This window comes from Callorhinus ursinus, unplaced genomic scaffold, assembly GCF_003265705.2.
Source record: "Callorhinus ursinus isolate GAN/ISIS: 27379988/994484 unplaced genomic scaffold, GSC_fseal_2.0 scaffold32, whole genome shotgun sequence".
Taxonomy (NCBI): domain Eukaryota; kingdom Metazoa; phylum Chordata; class Mammalia; order Carnivora; family Otariidae; genus Callorhinus; species Callorhinus ursinus.
Genome location: NW_027397094.1, coordinates 3,376,411 through 3,396,863, shown reverse-complemented (window position 1 = coordinate 3,396,863; position 20,453 = coordinate 3,376,411). Strand labels below are relative to the sequence as shown.

General features: G+C 39.2%; 1 protein-coding gene across 1 annotated transcript in view; it reads right to left on the bottom strand.

The window, feature by feature from the left end:
* The window catches only part of PCDH15 (protocadherin related 15), a 1,645,434-nt gene that overhangs the window by 75,761 nt on the left and 1,549,220 nt on the right, over positions 1 to 20,453 (bottom strand). The window lies entirely within an intron of this gene.

Sequence of the window (20,453 nt, the reverse complement as noted above, 5' to 3'; positions counted from 1 at the left end):
CAGCATTCAAAGTAAATTAAATGACACACTATTTCTAACTCGGTGTTCTTCCTCAATTACATTAAATGCAATCAATCCAAACACAGTTTCATCTTCTCAGTGCCCCCTACCCTGCTCCAGTCCCTCTCCAGGCTACTACGCGCTTGTCCCTCAGGCTGTGGTCTCCTTGCCTGGCAAGGGCCCCCCACCTACACAGGAACTGAGCGAGAGATCTCAGCATCCAAAATCTCGCTCCTGGCCTCCTGACTTCCAGTCCCTCAGCAAGCCTTTTGTGTTGGACTTCTGCAATGTGCCTCAGCTCAGAGACTATCTATCAAGCAGATGCTGCCCAACGCAGGCTCTCGTGTCTCATTTTTCACTCCAGAAACAGCTGAAAAGCGACCGAGAGCCCCCACCTCCCAGAGGAGGGCCATTAAGACAAGTCCATGAAATACTCTGTCTGATCCCAGTTTACCATTCCAACCTCTTGCCTTACATTTAACTCTACTTATATTTCCCCCAAACCACATTACCTAGCGTGTTTCCAGAACCACCTATGTTGTTTTATGATTCCAATCCTTTGCTTACACAGTTTCTTCTAAATTAAAATGTCTCTTGTGTGCTAGGCCGGATGATGTTCCCTCCTGCACTATATTTTGCTGCACACACACACACACACACACACACACACACACACACACACTGAACATACATAATATTGAGCAGTGTAGTCAACCTTCAGCTTACATGACTAGTTTTCTGAAGGCGGTCCCGACTCCCCTAGGGGCAGTGTTGTTTTCACCTGCAGGTTCCTAGTACTCTATCTTACGTATTTTTTACTATAGCATTTACCTTGGCATATTATAATATTTATATGTCTGTTACATAAAAAATTTTGTTTCTTAATTATCTTAGTCTTTTATATTTTGTGTCACTTGGTTTCCACATTGATTATTAAAATCTATTTCAAAAATGAAAATTAAAATTTAAACTAGGATATGTAACATGACTTTAAAAAGATCCTCTTGAATACAAACATGTTTTTAAGCTTACTTTTGTTCCCATCATTAGAATATTTAAGACAGGGTGTCCTTCATGTGTTGAATAATATGGACTACCTTGCTTCATACAAAGATTTGAGTATCTTTTCATTTAAACATCCTATGTATTTTTACAATTTTAAAGCAAAGTTAATGTTAAAAGATAAATAATGGCATTTTCACTATTGCAAAAAGGTTTAGAATATGAATAATGTATAAGAAGCCTATTTATCCTTCAATTATTAAGAGAAAATCAGGGGAACTGGATAGCAAGGCATTTGCAAATTAAATCCAAATGTTGAATGCTCTCTGCATTCTCTCTGACAATGTTTGATTGCCCATCTGAGAAGAGAACAAGCACAAACAAAAAGCTTTACTACAAAAAAACAAACCTTTATCATTGCTTTTTAAAGAGTCTGTCAAAGGAAAATAGAATTCAATTTATAAACCTTTTACTTTGGACAATAAATGGAGAACTATCAAAAACATATTGAATATAAAATACTAGGCTGAAACTAATGATTAGTAGAAGAAAAGCCTTAAGGACCGTTAAAGTGACACTAATTAGGGCTGTATTTACGGATTGCAATGGTGCTATTTACACATGGGACAATAAAATCTGTCTCCTTGAATAGATACAAATCGCAACATTTTAATATAAACAACACACCACATTCAGCAAAAAAAGTTGCTCTCTTCAGTGTCCTTCATTTAAATTTGAGGTAATTTGGGCCCCTGGGTGGCTCAGTTGGTTGAGCGACTGCCTTCGGCTCAGGTCATGATCCTGGAGTCCTGGGATCGAGTCCCGCATCGGGCTCCCTGCTCAGCGGGGAGTCTGTTCTCCCTCTGACCCTCCCCCCTCTCATGCTCTCTTTCTCTCTCATTCTCTCTCTCAAATAAATAAATAAAATCGTTAAAGAAAATAAAAAAATAAATTGGAGGTAATTTTGGGGCGCCTGGGTGGCTCAGTCGTTAAGTGTCCGCCTTCGGCTCGGGTCATGATCCCAGGGTCCCGGAATCGAGCCCCACATCAGGTCCCCTGCTCCGCAGGAAGCCTGCTTCTCCCTCTCCCATGCCCCCTGCTTGTGTTCCCTCTCTCGCTGTGTCTCTGTCAAATAAATAAAATCTTTAAAAATAAAAAAATAAATTGGAGGTAATTTTGAAACATTCCTTCCTCTTTCTCTATGTGTGTATATACACAGTAGATATATATGTGTAAATACATATGTACATACATATACTTATTTTTTCAATTTGGTACCAGTGTATTTTATGTTTAACATCTGAGAAGTTTGCTAAGAAGAAACAGCTGTAACACTAAACTAAAATTCCTGTTATTTTTTGTTAGATGAAATTCTAAAATGAATTGTCCCCAAAACAATATGCTACAAAGCAGAGTGGCCAACATTACAATTCCATCTTAAGATAATATGATAAAATATTAGCATTGCCAATTGCTGGTTTTTAGAAATATTTTTATTTTTTAAAATTTATTTTTAATTTTTTAAAAAAATTTATTTATTTGTCTCAGAGAGAGTGCGCAAGCAGGGGTAGTGGCAGGCAGAGGGAGAGGCAGGTTCCCGCTGAGCAAGGAGCCTGATGCGGGGCTTGATCTCAGGACCCTGGGATCATGACCTGAGCTGAAGGCAGACGCTTAACTGACTGAGCCACCTAGGCATCCCCAATATTTTTATTTTTTGAGAAGCATGCATGGGGCTATAATAATTTTGAATTTATTTTTGCAAAATTGCTCACATGCTTTTGATTTTCACTATGATTTTTCCTTCTTAAAAATTCCTAAATCACTCTTTCTTAATTCCTAAATCATTTTCATCTAATTATTCTTGCTCTGTGTTATTTGTAAAGATGAAAAGTTATAACAACTTTAATGGCCAATAGTTTTTTTATAATGTGTTTAATATATCAAGTATCTGATTACTTCTTGCTTATTACAGAAATGTCAGGAAATGCATATTAGCAAAGATATTTAAAAACCTATAATTATATCCATTTATAGTCATTATTAATAACTTTATATATGACCTTTTATATTTACTATATAAACATACACTTTCTGTAACCAGGACCATATCATCTGTATAGCTTTATAACCTATTATTTTCAGTCATTAACCAGTTATACAGAATTTTTTTATTTCAAAAAAATGTATTTTATAATAGTAAGAGTAGGATTTTTAAAAAATTGTAATAAACAAGTAATACTATTTTGAAAAAGACATATTTTTAAAGGATACATAAAATCTATAAATTGTTGTAAAACCAGCCCACAAAATACCAACATTATCAAGGCTTGAAAGTTACTAGACTGTATACCTTGGCTACTGTAAATAATGTTTCAATAAACATAAGGTGCCTATATTATTTTGAATTAGTGCTTTTGTTTTCTTTGTGTAAATATCTAATAGTGCAATTGCTGGAGCCTAGCAGAGTTCTATTTTTAATTTTCTGAGGAGCCTCCATACTGTTCAGAGTGGCGGCACCAGTTTGCATTCCCACCAACAGCCATGAGGGTTCGTTTATCTCTGCATCCTTGCCAACATGTGTTTTTTGTGTTGTTGGTTTTAGCCACCCTGATTGGTGTAAGTTGTATCTCATTGCACTTTTGATTTGCATTTCCCTGATGATGAATGATGTCAAGCATCTTTTCATGTGTCTGTTGGCCATCTATATGTTGATAGACAAACGGATAAGTGAGAGGTGATATATGACACACACACACACGCACGCACACACACACATACACACACACACACACACAATGGATTATTACACAGCCATAAAAGAAAGGATGAGATTTTGGCATTTGCAATAGCATGGATGGACCTGGAGGGTGTTGCGCTAAGTAAAACTGAAAAAAAACAAATATCATGTAATTTCACTCATATGTGGAATCTAAAAAACAACACAAATGAGTAATAAATAAAAAAACAGAATCAGACCCATAAATATAGAGAACAAACTGATGGTTGCCAGAGGAGAGCGAAGGTGGGAAATATTGGTGGAGGGGAAGAGGAGACACAGGCTTCCAGTGACGGAATGAGTAAAGTCATGGGCATATCGTCAATGGTACTGTAAAAGCGTTGTGTGGTGACAGATGGGCACTACTCCTGTGGTGAGCACGGCATAAAATAGAGAAGTTGATCACTATGTTGCACAGCTGAAACTAATGTAATATTGTGGGTCAACTTGACACAAATGAAAAAAATCAAAGACAGTTACTAGATAACGTTTATATTTGATAAAACGGCTAATTTTTGTTCGTTTTGTTTTGGCTAAGACCTAATACCGGCCAATCTATTTTTAGCCTAATTGCCTTCAGCCAGCCTGCTGCAGTCCAAACAGTTCTTCAGCCAATTAAGAACTGGCACTGACAGTGATTGGGATTATTAGATGCAGGTTGAGTGTCAGCCCTGAAAAAGCGTAATGAATAAAAGACTATATTCACGAAAGATCTGGGAAAATGTAAGAGATAATCAGACTGGGCACCAAGTGTTCTGCATTGGACTAAGGACCCTCTCAATAGGTCTCATTTAATTTTCTTAACTCTGGTAGGTAGAAAGAACAAGAACCATTCTGTAGATGACGTTCCTGAAGCATATATGTGACAGTAAAACCCCGTAAATGTGCCCAAATCACACAGCTGGGGAGAAGAACCTGGAATCTTTGACTCCAAGGCCCGTGCAAGATTTGACAGTAAACTGTATGAAGGGAAGGATGGGTTGGACTAAAGGTTATTCCCAGGCTCCTTGCTTCAGAGAGAAATGACACCTGTACCTAATAGATTTTATTAAAAATTCACATTTACTATCTCATTTTTTTCCACCTCTTTTCGGAGTCCGTAGGAATTAAATGAAGACCAGTAGCTTTATCTGTACATCTCTCTCGTAGGACACACGGGAACACAAACACTGGGAAAAAGGCGTGTTGTTTACATCCCCATCCTAGTGGAGCTGCTCCATTAAATGACATGGTAAGAAAGAATTCAATGTTTTAATTGCATTTAGTGCTAATGAGACCCTTATAAATGCAGGTGAGATTACACATTTCCATTGTGTTCCTTTCCTCATTAGTTACCCCTAATTTTCATGATGACTGTTAACACAACATAACATTAATATGCTCAGGAGGTGCCAGAAAAAATTATGTGTCATGCTGTGATTCATTAAAGCCAAAGGATTCTTGCACTTTTCAACTTTTTAACAGATAATTCATTTTACAATCTTGAAAGATAAATTTTCTGCTGTTCAGAACTTTCTATTAATACTTTTTCTTTGAAAAATGGCATTTTTGACCATATCTACAAAGAGAGGAATTTAAGGGATCTATTTAATGTTCTTAAATTGCTGGCCTTTTCCAGTTTGTGATTTTTTTTTTTAATATGGCTGTAGTGCCTTCTTTCTGAAAAAGCATAGTTAAGAAATTGTACTGACTTCTTGATTATTTTTGTTTTATTTAAGAGAATTTCAAGATTTTTTTCCCACTTCTCCGACAGTAATTAATTACTAGAAGATAACCTCACCCAATGTTATGGTTTGCTGTTGTGTGATAAGGACCAAAACCCCCAATGTGCCCTTTTAAAAAATATTCTTTATAAACCTGTTCTCTGGATAAGTTCGTACGGGTATTGCCTGAAGACTGAAATTTCTCCCACCTGTGCTGTTAGGGTTTGCTATTCAGAACCTCACCTCTAAATATGTGGAGATTATTTTTTTCTTAAGGTTGCTATGATTTCCTGAAAGGGAACTACCAAGCCATCGATAATTACTGACAAAGAAAAATTTGTAAAAAGATACTTCATAGCACAGTGTTGAGATAATACTACTCATTTAAAACATAAATATGTCTCATAAATACCAATTGCTGATATGAGATATCTCATTTAAAATATGCAAGTTGATCTTTCTCAAGATAGCTTTGGCTATTCAGGGTCTTTTGTGGTTCCGTACACATTTTAGAATTATTTGATCTAGCTCTGTAAAAAATGCTGTTGGTATTTTGATAGGGATTGCATTGAGTCTGTAGAATGCTTTGGGTAGTATGGACATTTGAACAATATTGGTTTTTCAAATCCATGAGAATGAAAAATCTTTCCATTTGTGTCATCTTCAATTTCTCTCATCAGTGTTTTATAGTTTTTGGAGTACAGTCTTTCACTTCCTGGTTTATCCTTAGGTATACTTTATTCTTGTTGCTGCAATTGTAAATAGGATTATTTTCTTAATTTCTCTCTCTGCTTTCATTATTAGTGTATAGATTTCTGTACATTAATTGTGCATCCTACAACTGTTTTTTAAATTCATTTATCAGTTCTAATAGTTTCTTGGTACTGTACCTAGGGTATCACAATCCCAGATTTCAAGATATACTCTAAAACCGTAGTAATCAAAACAATATGGTACTGGCACAAAAGCAGGCACATAGATCAGTGGGACAGAACAGAGAGCCTAGACATGAACCCATGACTCTATGGTCAATCAATCTATGACAAAGGAGGCAAGAATATACAATGGGGAAGACAGTCTCTTCAACAAATGATATTGGGAAAACTGGACAGCTGCGTGCAAAGAATGAAACTGGACCACTTTCTTACACCATCCACAAAAACGAACTGAGAATGAATTAAAGACACAAATGTGAAACCTGCGACCATAAAGTTCCTAGAAGAAACAATAGGTAGTAATTTCTTTAATATTAGCCACAGAAACATTTTTCTAGATGTCTCCTGAGGCAAGGGAACCAAAAACAAAATTAAACTACTGATACTACACCAAAATAAAAAGCTTTTGCACAACAAGGGAAATAATCAACAAAACAGAAATGCACCCTACCGAATGGGAGGAGATATTCACAAATGATATACCCAATACGGGGTTAATGTCCAAAATATATAAAGAACTTATACAACTCAACACCAAAAAATAAATAATCCAATTAAAAATGGGCAGAGGACCTGAATGGCCATTTTTCCAAAGAAGACATGCAGATGGTCAACAGACAAAGGAAAAGATGCTAACATCACTAATCATCAGAGAAATGCAAATCAAAACCACAATGAGATATCACCTTACAGCTGTCAGAATGGCTAAAATCAGAAAGACAAGAAATAACAAGTATTGACAAGGATGTGGAAAAAAGGAACACCTGTGCACTGCTGGTGGGAATGTTAAGCTGGTGTAGCTACTGTGGAAAACAGTATGGAGGTTCCTCAAAAAATTAAAGCTACCATATGATCCAATAATTCCACTATTGGGTATTTACCCAAAAAAACCCCAAACACTAATTCAAAAAGATATATGCACCCGTATGTTTAAGGCATTATTTCTAAAAGTCAAGATATGGAAGCAACCTGAGTATCCATCAGTAGATGAGTGGAAAAAGGAGAGGTATATATAAAGAATTTATACAACTCAACATGCAAAAAACAAATAATCCAAGTAAAGAATGGACAGGACATGAATAAACATTTTTTCCAAAGACGACATTCAGATGGCCACTAGACACATGAAAAGATGCTTAACATTATTCATCATCAGGGAAATGCAAATCAAAACTACAACGAGGTATCACCTCACACCTGTCAGAATGGCTAGAGTCAACAACCCAAGAAACAGGTGTTGGTGAGGATGCAGTAAAAGGGGAACCCTCTTGCTCTGTTGGTGGGAATGCAAACAGGTGCAGCCACTGTGGAAAACAGTATGGAGGTTCCTCAAAAAATTAAAAAGAGAGCTACCCTACAAGCCAGCAATTGTACTACTAGGTATTTACCCAAAGGATACAAAAATACTTTTTCGAAGGGATACATGCACCCTGATGTTTACAGCAGCATTATCAACAATAGCCAAATTATGGAAAAAGCCAAAATGTCCACTGACTGATGAATGGATACACTACATCCACCCATCTCTATCTATCACAATGGAATATTACCCAGCCATAAAGAAGTATGAAATCTTGCCATTTGCAACAATGTGGATGGAGCTAGAGGGTATTATGCCAAGCAAAATAAGTCAGAAAGACAAAGCATATGATTTCACTCACATGTGGAATTTAACAAAACAAATGAAAAAAAGAAAAAAAATGAACAAAGGAAGGAACAACAACAAAAACCCCAGACTCTTAAATACAGAGAACTGGTGGTTGCCAGAAGGGAGGTGGGGGGTCATGGGTGAAATAAATAAAGGGTATATATTTCAATAATGAAACAAAATTCAAGTGGAGAAAGTTATATGGATTATTTCTCAAGGGGATAATATCTCAGTGTATTTCAAAGATTGGATATACCTAGTCATTACATAATGGAAGAAACTGTTTTTATATTAATTTTAGCATTTATAACTATTTCTTATTCTATCATTCACGTGAGAAGAAAACTTAGAATTCCATACTAAGGTGACTTCTAGAAAGGTCCACTATTTAGTTTCAAGGGCAACGATCAAATACATGAGCATTCCATTGAACTGTGTTTTGATAACTTACATGCACAATGCACGCTGAACTGAGAACACGAAGATGATTATTATCTTACAGGTAAAAAACCTACTCAGAGAAAATAATTCACAGTGACAATGGACGTTTACTGAGAGATCTGTGCAGAGCCAGGCACCGTACTCAGTGCTCTGTATGCATTTTCTTGTTTATATTCATGAGAAATGTGTTATATAGTCTGATAACTTGCAGACGTGATGCTTACAAAAATTAAGAAATCTGTCCAAGTTTAGGCAGCCCAGTAGTGGCTAAAAGATAACAGTGCAGCGTTTCCTGGGTGGCTCAGGAGGTTAAGCATCTGCCTTCAGCTCAAGTCATGATCTCAGGGTCCTGGGATGAGCCCCGTGTGGGGCTCCCTGCTCAGTGGGGAGTCTGCTTCTCTCTCTCTGCAGCCCGCTCCCTGCTCCTGTGAGCATTCTCTCTCATAAAATAAATTTTAAAAATCTTAAGATAATAGTCCAGGTTTGTCTTCATCATGGTGCTTTTGGAAAAGAGATAGAGATTTAAATATTAAAACTTAAAAATAAGTATTAAGACTTTACTTTTATGGCCTTTATGTTTCGTATTAACTTTATTTTTCACGCTCTTGGGATTTAGCATATTCATAACTTTGGATTAAACTTTAATCAGTAGTGACTTAAATTAAAACTTCCCTAGTTCCCTTAGTAATTCCTGTCACGCAGAAGGGTCAGGAACTAGCATTCATTTCCTGCTTGCAGATGGGCCTGTTTTTTTTTTTTTTTTTTCTTTTTTGTACCTTTGGTTTTAGCTCCACCCCACGCTCTCATTTTAGCTCTAACCCCAAACAGTACATCCACAAAAAGCCTGCCCCTCGGCAGGCTCTGCATCACCTGGCCTTGCCCTGCCGGAATGTTACGAATCCCACAGTGTGTTCTGAGTGCACTACCCTGGGGTTCTAGGTCTGCAAGGCAGATGGGTCTTTTCCTGTGATGCCTGTTCTTGCCAAGGGCCTAAATCCTTCTTCCATCTGGCTCTTTTATGACTTCAATCCCATCCCTGTAGTTTATCCTTCCTACCCAGCATGGATGCTTCATTCGTGCCCTCTATTTTAAGACGGCAGTAAGACCTTCGCCTGTCCCCATGTGTCTCGCAGGCACAGGGACTTGTCAATCTATCCCTGCCCTGTCGACATGACTACATCATTTTCAGGTCCAAATCTCATCTCCTGGGCTTACGGTTCTGGATTCTGAAACCTAGCACCAGATAAAACCATGTGCTTGTTCACTTGCATGCTATCAATGTCATCTTCCATATCTAATCCACTCTACGGGATCGCTGGCATTTCTCAGCCACTGTCACCAATAACATAGTGTCCCAAAGCGTGCTTTCTTACTGGAAACCGTCAGAAAACTATATGGCATTGTTTCATCACATGTTAAAAATAGAAAATTATTTTTTTTTAAAGACTTTATTTGAGAAAGAGACAGAGAGAACCAAGCAGGGGGAGGGGAGAGGGAGAAGCCAACTCTCCGTTGAGCAGGGAGCCCGATGCGGGACTCGATCCCAGGACCCTGGGATCACGACCTGAGCTGAAATCAAGTCAGACACCTTGCCGACCGAGCCACCCAGGCTCCCCGCAACCCTCCCCGCAACACCCCCCCGCAAAATAGAAAAGTTTTAATTATTAACAGAGAACTAACAAGAAAAATACAACCCCCTCCCCTTCTGTCAGAATTATTTTATCTTGCAAGAGGAATAACTTAAAATGACCAGAAATTTAAGTAAACATCTTCCCTTTGTTTTTATGACTTTTAATTTTAATAACATTTTTAAAATTCTTGTTTTTCAAATTATATCTCTAGAGGTAGCCAGCATCTAGATCAAGAAATGGAGCATTATCTGCCTCCGTCCTCAAAAATAACTCTTCTGATTTGATTAGTTCTTCCTGTTTTTGAGCTTTATATAAATGGGCTTAGGAAATTTTTTGTCTGAATTCATTTGCTCACATCATATTTCTGACAGCCATCCGTGCTGTTGCATGCAGACATAATTTATTCATTTTCATTGCTCTGCAGAACTCCACTGTAGAAATATACTACAGCTCATGCACGTACGGTGACTGGACAACGATGTTGTTTTCAACTTTTAGATGTTATAGTAAGGAGCATATCTACAAAAAGTGGATTTTTGGCACAGATCTTTTTAAAGCATCTGTATGCATTTCTGCTGTGTCAATATTTAGGGGTACAGATTCTGAGTCAGGGGTTATGCATATGTTCACACTCGATAATGCTTTCCAAAACGTTGCACTAACTTACATCCCATCCGCAGTGTCTGTGAACTCTGGGTGTTGCAAAATTTGGGTTCATCGGTCTCTTTTTAGCCATTCTTATCAACAATAGGGTGGTCTCTCGTGGTTTATTTTGTAAATCCTAGTAGTTAATAAAATTGAATGCCTCTTCTGTGTGTGTTTTGTGTTGTTTTTTTTTTTTGCCAATTTTTATATCCTCCTCATATAGGGCCTATTCCAATCTTATTCCTATTTTTATCTTGGGAGTTTTGTTTTCCTTTGTTTTGAATCATCATTTTGTTAGAGTTCTATACACTCTGACTTGGAGATCTTTGATACTAGTTTGTAACATATCTTGGGGTCTTTTGGCTTCAGGTGGGTAATAAAGTCTTTCAAATTACTATGAACCGCATCAACTTTGTCTTTTTATAGATTACTTGGATCACAAGAGGCCATGACTGCCTAGGGAAAAAAAAAAATCCTGGGAAAAATAAAATGAAGCACTATAAAAAGGAGATATGTTTGCCAAAACTAGTGTAGCTACCACATCAAGTTTCAGGATCTACTTGATAGGAATCTCTAGTTTCCAGTTTTATTATTCCTATGCATTAAAATGTTGTTTTGTGAATTGAGACATTTCTCTGCCTTTGAAAAAAAAATTTAATTCTTCCGGCACCTCTCAGATGTACAATGACTTATGAATCAACCAAAATAAATGATGTTCTCTTTAGGTACATAATCTTAACTTAGGCCTGCTGGTTTTCATTAAGGAAAGTGTATTAAAACTACTAGGAAGAATCAGCCATTTTTTATGACTTATTAGTACCTAAGTTTTCTTCATAATACATATTAAAGGAACCTTGCATTTTACTCTTCTTACTGGCAATATTAATAGGCGATTCAAAATAAATGCATTTAGAGAGATATGAATAAAACTTTTTAAAAAGATGATTTATCACTTTTGCTTCGACTGGTGTTATAGGTCTTCTGTGTCGGGTCAGGACGACACAAAGTTAAACAGAAGGTCAATAAATTACAGGACGTTTTCAGACAAAAGTGATTCTTATTTGCCTGAATCGTCTTTGGAATTGTGTTTGGCAGTGCAATGCTCATTTTCACAAGGATTCTGAGATTTTTAAGCTGAGTGTCAACACTCCTACCAGATGATAGAAGACGTGATCCTTAAAACCTAATATGGGAGCACACACACAATCATTACTACCCTACAACAGATAAAATCTCCTACAAGAAAATGCAAGCTTCACTCAAAAGAGGATGTTCCATATCCACACCCTGGACTGTTTTGCATTTAATCATCTGAAAGACATGCAGGCATTAAATAAATTTCTAATCCCAGTAGAGAGTGATAAGACTTTGAAATATATGAGCCACCAATGAATTTAGGAAAGACAAAATGATTTGGCCATTCATTGAATAAAGTATTTTCTTGTCATATATCATGTCCAATGGCTTAAGACCCATAAAAATTCCTCAAGCTCTCTACTTTTAAGGAAATTGCCAGTTCTGAGAGCCACCTTTCATCTAGTTTTAAGGACCCAAAACCTTCCTGATTTTTCAGACACTTATAGCTTGGAAAAAATAGTCCCCTTTCTATTTTAAACCACAGAAATCAAGACAGTTCTTAATTAAGCCAAGAAGTGTAAATTAAGTTACTACCATGTGAATGGAAGATTTTAGATCTCCCTTCTGTGATAATAGAAAGGCTGATTTGTATACAGAAGGAGAAGAGAAAGAATAAAACTTACATACGCAAAATTCTTTTATCTGGAAAGTCCACTTGCAGCAAAGGAAAGCAGTGGTTTTGTCCATTTATACCAGTAACAACGAAACTCTAATTGTATACTTGTTCATACCAATACGGACAAATGCTATGTATCAGAAACTTTACATATCTCAACTTGTACAAGGGAAAAAAAATGTAGGCATGGACTCTTAGAGTACTTAGTGATCATTTGTTTGCATATACCCCACAGATTTCCAAAATAGGTATGAGGTTGTTTCTGAAACTCTGTAAGGTTTAATAACATAAAAACAATTAAAGGGAAGATGACAAGAGAATAAAAGCAGAGCATCTCAAGGAAACCAGAGAGAAAGTTAGCATGCCACACGTGCATTGCATTCATCTCCTAAAATTGCTAAAGATGAATCAAATATTTGGCTTTAAGTCTCCAGCAGACAAACCGAAAGGAAAACACCATTCACTACAACACAATCCAAGACCATGTAACAAAAGCATACCAGTTGTTAGGAAAAAACAATTTTCTCGACAATTCGTGTCTCCGTCGGAGTTAAATAAACGGAAAAGTATGATGGATGCCTGAAATTCAAAGAGATATCAAACCTAAGTCTTCATTTTGGCAAGAAAGAGAAATTCCTAGGGAAATGAGAGATCCTGTAACTCTTGAGTGTTGTTGGAAAGTTTAACTGAAAGAGTATTTCTACTTATCTGAAAATCCATAATTTGTTCACATAGTTCATGGAACGTCCTGATTCAAGAGGCTAAAAGACATGGCTATATGTAAAAACAAATAAAATTTTAAACAAGCACCAATTTGAGGTGGTAGGCACAATACGTCTATAATGTCATTAAATTTGTGGGGAAGCATGACATTTGAATTATAGTAGAGAAGACACACACATAAATACATAATTAAAATATAATGTGTCTAAGTTCTAAATGAAACACATAGTAATTCAGTTATAGGGTCATAGCCAAGAAGGCAATGGACTTGTGCCTCTTGAACAGTGTTCGTATAAAGCTGTGTTTCCCATAATTGGCAAAGGGGAATCAAAATCGGTATTTTTTGAGACCTTCATTCGGACTGATACTTGTTTAACAGGTCTATTGTATAGAGCGCCTAGGGAGAAAACGCTCCTAAAATAATCCACTGGCTTCCAGTAACACAAACCACAAAAACTGAGACATACACGGTGCTTTGGATTTCAGAATTAAGTAATCCACACGACTGACCTTCAAATGTAGCTCTCAAATATAACAGTTCTCTCAGGGCATTTGGCATTTTTTTCCTCCATGCCATTATTTTTCCAAGGTTAAGTAACACAGAACTATCAGAAATGGTTAAAGGCTTTAAAAGGCACCAGGTCCTAAAGCAATATTTGCATAAGAGAAGACAAGAGCGGCCGGGAGAGTTGAAGTGTAACACCCCACCAAGATTTAATTTCTGGGACTGAGTCCAAGGTATTTGAGCCAGCCCCGCGCTCTGGCACCTGGGAGGCGGCAGAAAGCTGTCCCTGTGGGGGGAGCTGGCTGTGGTCCTGATGGCTCTCCTGACTAGCTGTGGGCAGGTAACATACTATTTCTGTGCCTCTGCGTTCTCATCCGTAAATCGAGAATAATACCAGAACCCCACGGAGGTCCTGAGGAATATGAATGAGTTAGTTCCTGAGAAGCATTTAGAGTACCCAGCATCACTATTAGTATCCTCCTGGACTTGAGCCAGGCACGGGGCGAGTCCGAGACGCCACGCTGGGGAAACACGCTAAACCCTCACTAACGTGCTGGAATTGTTTTCCACCAGACCCGCGTGAGCAGGCACAGGGCTGGGGCTCAGGAGCCCTCGGAAGCACCAACCTGACTCCAAGCAAAAACTACTGCCCCCTTCACAGTTCACCTTGCGGATTTCTCCACGCTTTGCCCCTGAGGACGTCTGCATCCTCTACAGTGCCCTTCGCTTTCTTCTCTCAACAGCATCATTCTGCTAAATCCTCTTGCCATGTCTCAACGTTTATTGAGAAAATGTAACAAAGAATTAAGGATTTGACAGTGAGAACTGTTCCTTTGATGACGCTTTTTCAAAACCGTATTTTTAGTTCATAACTTTCTTAAACCTGGCTTCTCTAATAACTCAAAGATGCAATATTCATAGTCTTTTTGACATTCAGTAGACATCAAGTCAACATTTTAATTCAATTTTTCTGACACTGAGTTTTTCTCATCTGCAATCTGTAGAGAGAGGGACTTATTACACTAACTTCTGGAAAATATCCTCATAACTCAGAGATTTCTTGATCATACTTGGTCTCTCCCTATATTTGCAGTCAGGCTCTTGGTTGCAGTTAAAAAGACACGCATTAAGCTGGAAAAATTAGTTACTAAATTGAGCGGTGCTTCTAAAACCCGACCTGATTTGTTGCTTTAATAGAGGGAATCATGATTCACAGAGGCCACCTCAATTTGAGAAGCAATTAGTTGCCTTGTTAATTGCTTCCTAATTTTTCATAGAAACTTAATATGTTCTGTTATTTCTGCCAACATTCCATTTCTGCCACAATCCTACTCCTCACTTCCCATGGGAAGCAGAGGATCTGGAAGTTAACAGAAAAGTCCTTTAAAAAAGTAAACCAAACTGAATTCTCACTTCACTGGTTATGGGCTGAGATGCTTGGAAATTTACTTAACCTTCCTAACTGCCATTTTCCCCAACAATACAATAAAGAATAATCTACACCCACTGTAGAGGTAGGTGTTTTATTTATTTGTTTGCTTATTCCATAGGCTAAAATATGAGTTTTTCCACAGTTCTTAGAAAAATAATAAAGACACACAAATGGCAGCTATTGTTATCAGTAAGGTGTATTCATTAATATTTTCCAAAGGACAAAAAGGACCAAAAAAGTTAATGTTCAAAAGTCCAGCTTAATCTTACTTAGCTCACACAGAAAATTGTGAGTAATATTTCAAATACTCATGAATTTTTCCAACTTTGCTTTCATTGGTTACATGGTTGTTTTTGAACAGTTTTTTTTCCTGCATTCTGGACACTGCTTCTTTGACTTTTAAAAAATGTATGTTGCAAAATATTTGCTTTTAGCTTACTGCTTTTCTTTTCATCATTGACAGCATCTCTGTTACAGCGGTCTGTTATTCTGATGTAACCAAATTTATCAGTCATTTTTCATTAGCAGAGGACATTTCAGTAAGTGATACTCAACTAATGGTCTTGACCCAAAGTTAGGGGCACATGAATTTCCTGGGGGCTTTTCTTTTTTTTTAAGATTTTACTTATTTGTGTGTGTGTGTGAGAGAGAGAGAGAGAGAGCGCGAGAGAGCGAGTGCGCACACAAGCAGGGGCAGAGGCAGAGGGAGAAGCAGACTCCCCGCCGAGCAGGGAGCCCAACCTGGGCCTCGATCCCAGGACCCCGAGATCATGACCTGTGCCGAAGGCAGATGCTTAACGGACTGAGCCACCCAGGAGCTGCTGGTGGCTTTTTAAACATACAAGGTGCTGTAGATTCTGACACGTACATACTCCCTACAGGCTGAGAGCATCACGGCCAGATAGTTGCAGCCAATATTGAGAGCAATGATGATGTGTTGGAGAACAAAATGTTAAAATCCACAGTTATATAATCAATAAAAATAAACAGATGAAAACAAGTCTTTACTTCTGAAGCTGAATGTAAGATTCATATTCACATCAAGCTAAGAGGGATGGGTACCACTAAGGAATAATAGTTTTGAGAGGAACAGTTTTCATATTCTGCCAACATTGGAGATGCCCTTTTCCCTTTGGGATTTTTCCTTTACTGAGCTAAAAGAGCCATCACATAAAATTTACCATTTGAACCATTTTTCAGTGTACACCTCAGTTGTCTTAAGTACATTCACATTCTCATGTGACCATCACCGCCATTCCCATCTGGCATGCTTTTGCCTTCCCAAATTGGAGCTCTGCAACCTTACACATGAACTCCCCGTCCCCTGCCCCACTGGCCCTGGCAGACCACCCTTCTCTTTGCTGTCTTGGAACCTCATACGAGGGGAATTATACATTTGCCATTTTGTGTCTGGCTTATTTCACTGAGCATATTGTCTTCAAAGCTTATGTGTGATATAGCGCAGGTCAACATTTCCTTCTTCTGTAAGCCTGAGTACTATTCTATTGCAGGTATGCACCGTATCAGGTTCATCCAGGCACCTGCTAATGGATAAACAGGTTGTTGCCACCTTTTAGCTATTGTGAATGATGCTGCTACCAACAATCATGTGTCTGATTGCATTCCTGCCTTCAAATTCTTTTGGGTGTATACTAAAGGTGATCCTTTTAACTGATGTTAATTCTTGTATCAAAGACTGGAGAGAGAAATTACTATTGATTTTCTTCCCCCTTTCCCTGCAATAAAATAACTGCTTGTGACCGATGGAAATCAGTCTGGTGGACCAGTGGTGACAGAGACATCAACATGAAACCATAATAAATGTTGTAGATTTTCCCAAATTAATACTTTTGTTCTGTGTCCTTTTGACACAACCTAAGAAGTACTTGAATGTGACATGAACATTCAAATTTTTGAGCCAGAAACCAAATCTCTACATGTCTGTATAAGTGAAAGACTGACTTATTTACTCTTTTGTCTAGTTATTAGAATGTTAACTCTGTAAGGGCAGAGGGAGAGTCTTTTTTGTCCGCCTCCTTATTTTCAGCACATGCTAGGAATGCAATATATATTTTCTAAAAAAAGGAACTTGGAACCAGTCTCTAAGCATATTAGATATGCTGCTTCAGAACATATATACACAACTTTTTTATTATCACTTATATTGCAGAATTCATTTTAATAATACTCTCATTGTGTTGCCTTTACCTTCACATAGTTTTAGGACCGCCCTCAATCCACTCTCCATATTTTAAGCTAGTTGAGTATAGTCTTATTCACCTATATTTTATTTTGTTTTAAAGATTTTATTTATTTGGCAGAAAGAGACAGCGAGAGAGGGAACACAAGCAGGGGGAGCGGGAGAGGGAGAAGCAGGCTTCCCGCTGAGCAGGGAGCCCGATGCGGGACTCGATCCCAGGACCCTGGGACCATGACCTGAGCCGAAGGCAGACGCTTAACCGACTGAGCCACCCAGGTGCCCCCACCTATATTTTAAAGTCTCACCTTTCTTAGTCAATTCTATGTTTCCTCTTCCCCTTCCTATACATTACACAATTTTTTAAATCGTGATTTAAAAAATTAGATTTAGATTTAAATTTAAATTTAGATTCCAGGCGTCAAGGCTAAAGGCAGCTCCTCCAAGTGTCCACCAGTTAAGAGTTATTACTCCCATCACCTCCCGAGCTCCCTGCTTCCGATCACTGCTCCACAGACACACTCTGCGCTTCTTCCTTCTGGCTTCTGGCTCCCTGTTTCCTCTGCTGAGATGCTCCGGCTCTGCCTCATTTAAGCTTCCCTGGGAGAAAAATCTAACCCCCCTTCAGTGCCACTCAAATTCTTCATCCCTCTGGGAGTGTTCATGTTCTTTCACCAAATGAAATGTCTCCTTCCTTTGAATCCACGCGGCAATTGGTGCTTTCCTAACAGAATTGATTACTACAGCACAGACTTGCATCGATACACGTTGAAGTCCTCTCCCCTCCCCTCCTCCTCGCTTCATTCCTTCTTTCCCTCATGTGGAATGTCACACTGCATAACGCTCGCTTCCTGGAAAGAACCCCTCTCCCTGGCATGAGTCCCCCCCCCCGATAAATCGAAGGGTGGGGTGACCCTCAGGGTTCTCAGTCCTCTTGGAGAAACGACCAGTCTCAGCCTCTCTACCTCATCCCAGGAAGTCCACGTGTTCATTCCACAGCACCTGTCACCACCCAGATCCTCCTGCCCCCACAGCCCTCTACACACGAGGATGACCCAGATTCCCACGTCACCTCTGCCACCAGACTTTCCCAGGGCTCCCCTGGCGTTCATGGTCCATCATTACCAATATCCCCTAATACCCAGCCTTCTCTCGGACTGTTAACTTTGCTTTCGGATTCCTCGCCCCCATGCTGTCGCCCTGCCCCCAGGAGACACGGCTTTCGGCGGCTGTCCCAGACAGCGGCCCCCATACTTTACCTGGCACAGGGCCTGGGGGCAGACAGATGGCAGGTGTCTCTCTGTCTGAATGAAGGCTTCTAGAATGTCATTCCACCTCCTTTGCCACCTTCTCCCACTTCCTCTGAAGTACATGCCATCATCAGATTATGTCACTCACAGGTATCTCACTACAGGCATCTATAGGCCTCTTGAAAAATCCACTTTATTAATGGGATATTTTCAAGTTTGGCTTATTTTTCTTTCTTTCCACTACAAATGCGCTCATTATCGTAAACGGTGAGGGGAAGATCCCCCGGGCAATCTAATGTGCAACATCTGACTTTTGACCGCCCCTCCCCTACCCTTCTGCTCTTCACGGGGTGCAGACCGCGCTCTCCTGACATTCCCGTGCCCTCGTGGCGGCGAATTCTCGGTGTCCTCAGAAGGGCTCTCTCCCTGAAGTCCAAGCGGTGAGTGCCAGGGCCCGGTCTGGGGAGCCCTCTGTCTACACGCATAGTCTAGGTGATTTCATCCTGGCTCACGACTTCGTCCCTGAATTTAGATCAGCACCTGTGACGGCCCTGCCATATTAAAACTCTCCAAGAAGGAACTCACGATTTCTGCTACGGCAGTACCTGGGAGAGGGATGGGGAAGAAGACCTCAGGCTCATTCTTGATTTTCTCTCATGCCCCGCACATAATCTGTCAGCAAATCCTCTCGACTGTCTTTGACTCCCTCCTGACCCTCTCCTTGGTCGACCGCCGAGGTCCAGCCCACTGCCACGTCTCTCTCTGGGAAAGTAGTACACGGGGCTCTGTGGGTCCTCTTGCCTGAAAACACTGTTCACCACCCCCACGCTAACCCTGCACAACATCCAGAATGATCCTCTTATACTGGGTTATGTCATGGCTCTGAACAAAACCCTTCAAAGAAAGACTTCTTTCCTAACACATTGAGGGTAAACCCCATATCCTAGTTTTGGGCTACATTTCCAGTCTCATCTCCAAACAGCCTTCCAGCCTCGCTTACCTCCAAGCTCCCTCTAGCCTTGGGGACTTAGCAGTGGAATGAGCAGCACGCCCCTGACCTAGGAGTCCACAGGTCTTGCTCTAGACCACAGGACTCTGTATTAAATAGCTACCAGTTTTATTCATCAGTGACTTGTTTCTTTCGCTAGCTTGTAGTACTGGAGTGACAACTCTGTTTTTGTTTGTTTTTTTGAACTGCTCTATGTTCAACCTCAAGAACAGTACGCACTGTGAGGACTCAAAAAAATTTGCTGACTAGATGGATGACCTCAATCAATCCACACTTCATGGGACGAAGTAAAATAGGGATAAAAATCAACTCCTTTGGAGCTGCTTCTTACTTGCTCGTCATAATATGATTTAGATATACTGTGACTGACACATTTGTGGACCACTTTTGGTTCTAAGGGGTGACTCAGATCAGGAGTCAGTTTTTAGCACTATGAAGGAGCTGTTTTGCAAACACACTATACATGTTCATTTGCTTGATTTTCCTCTTTCGTATTTCGTGCACATAAGATGATAAAGCTATATGTAAGAAGAGTTCTAATCGCAGTTCTCCTGGTAACAAGAGAAAGGCAACTAACTGATCATGAGTGAAACTAGAGGCAACCAACAGTTGGATTTGCCCAGGGAAATTTAGGTTTTATGTGTGTATATTAATGCTACTTAAAAAATACTCTTAAAAATACCTTCAGAAAAATAACTGTAATTAAGAATATAAAATGCTGGGACGCCTGGGTGGCTCAGCTGGTTAAGCATCTGCCTTCAGCTCAGGTCATGATCCCAGGGTCCTCGGATCGAGTCCCACAT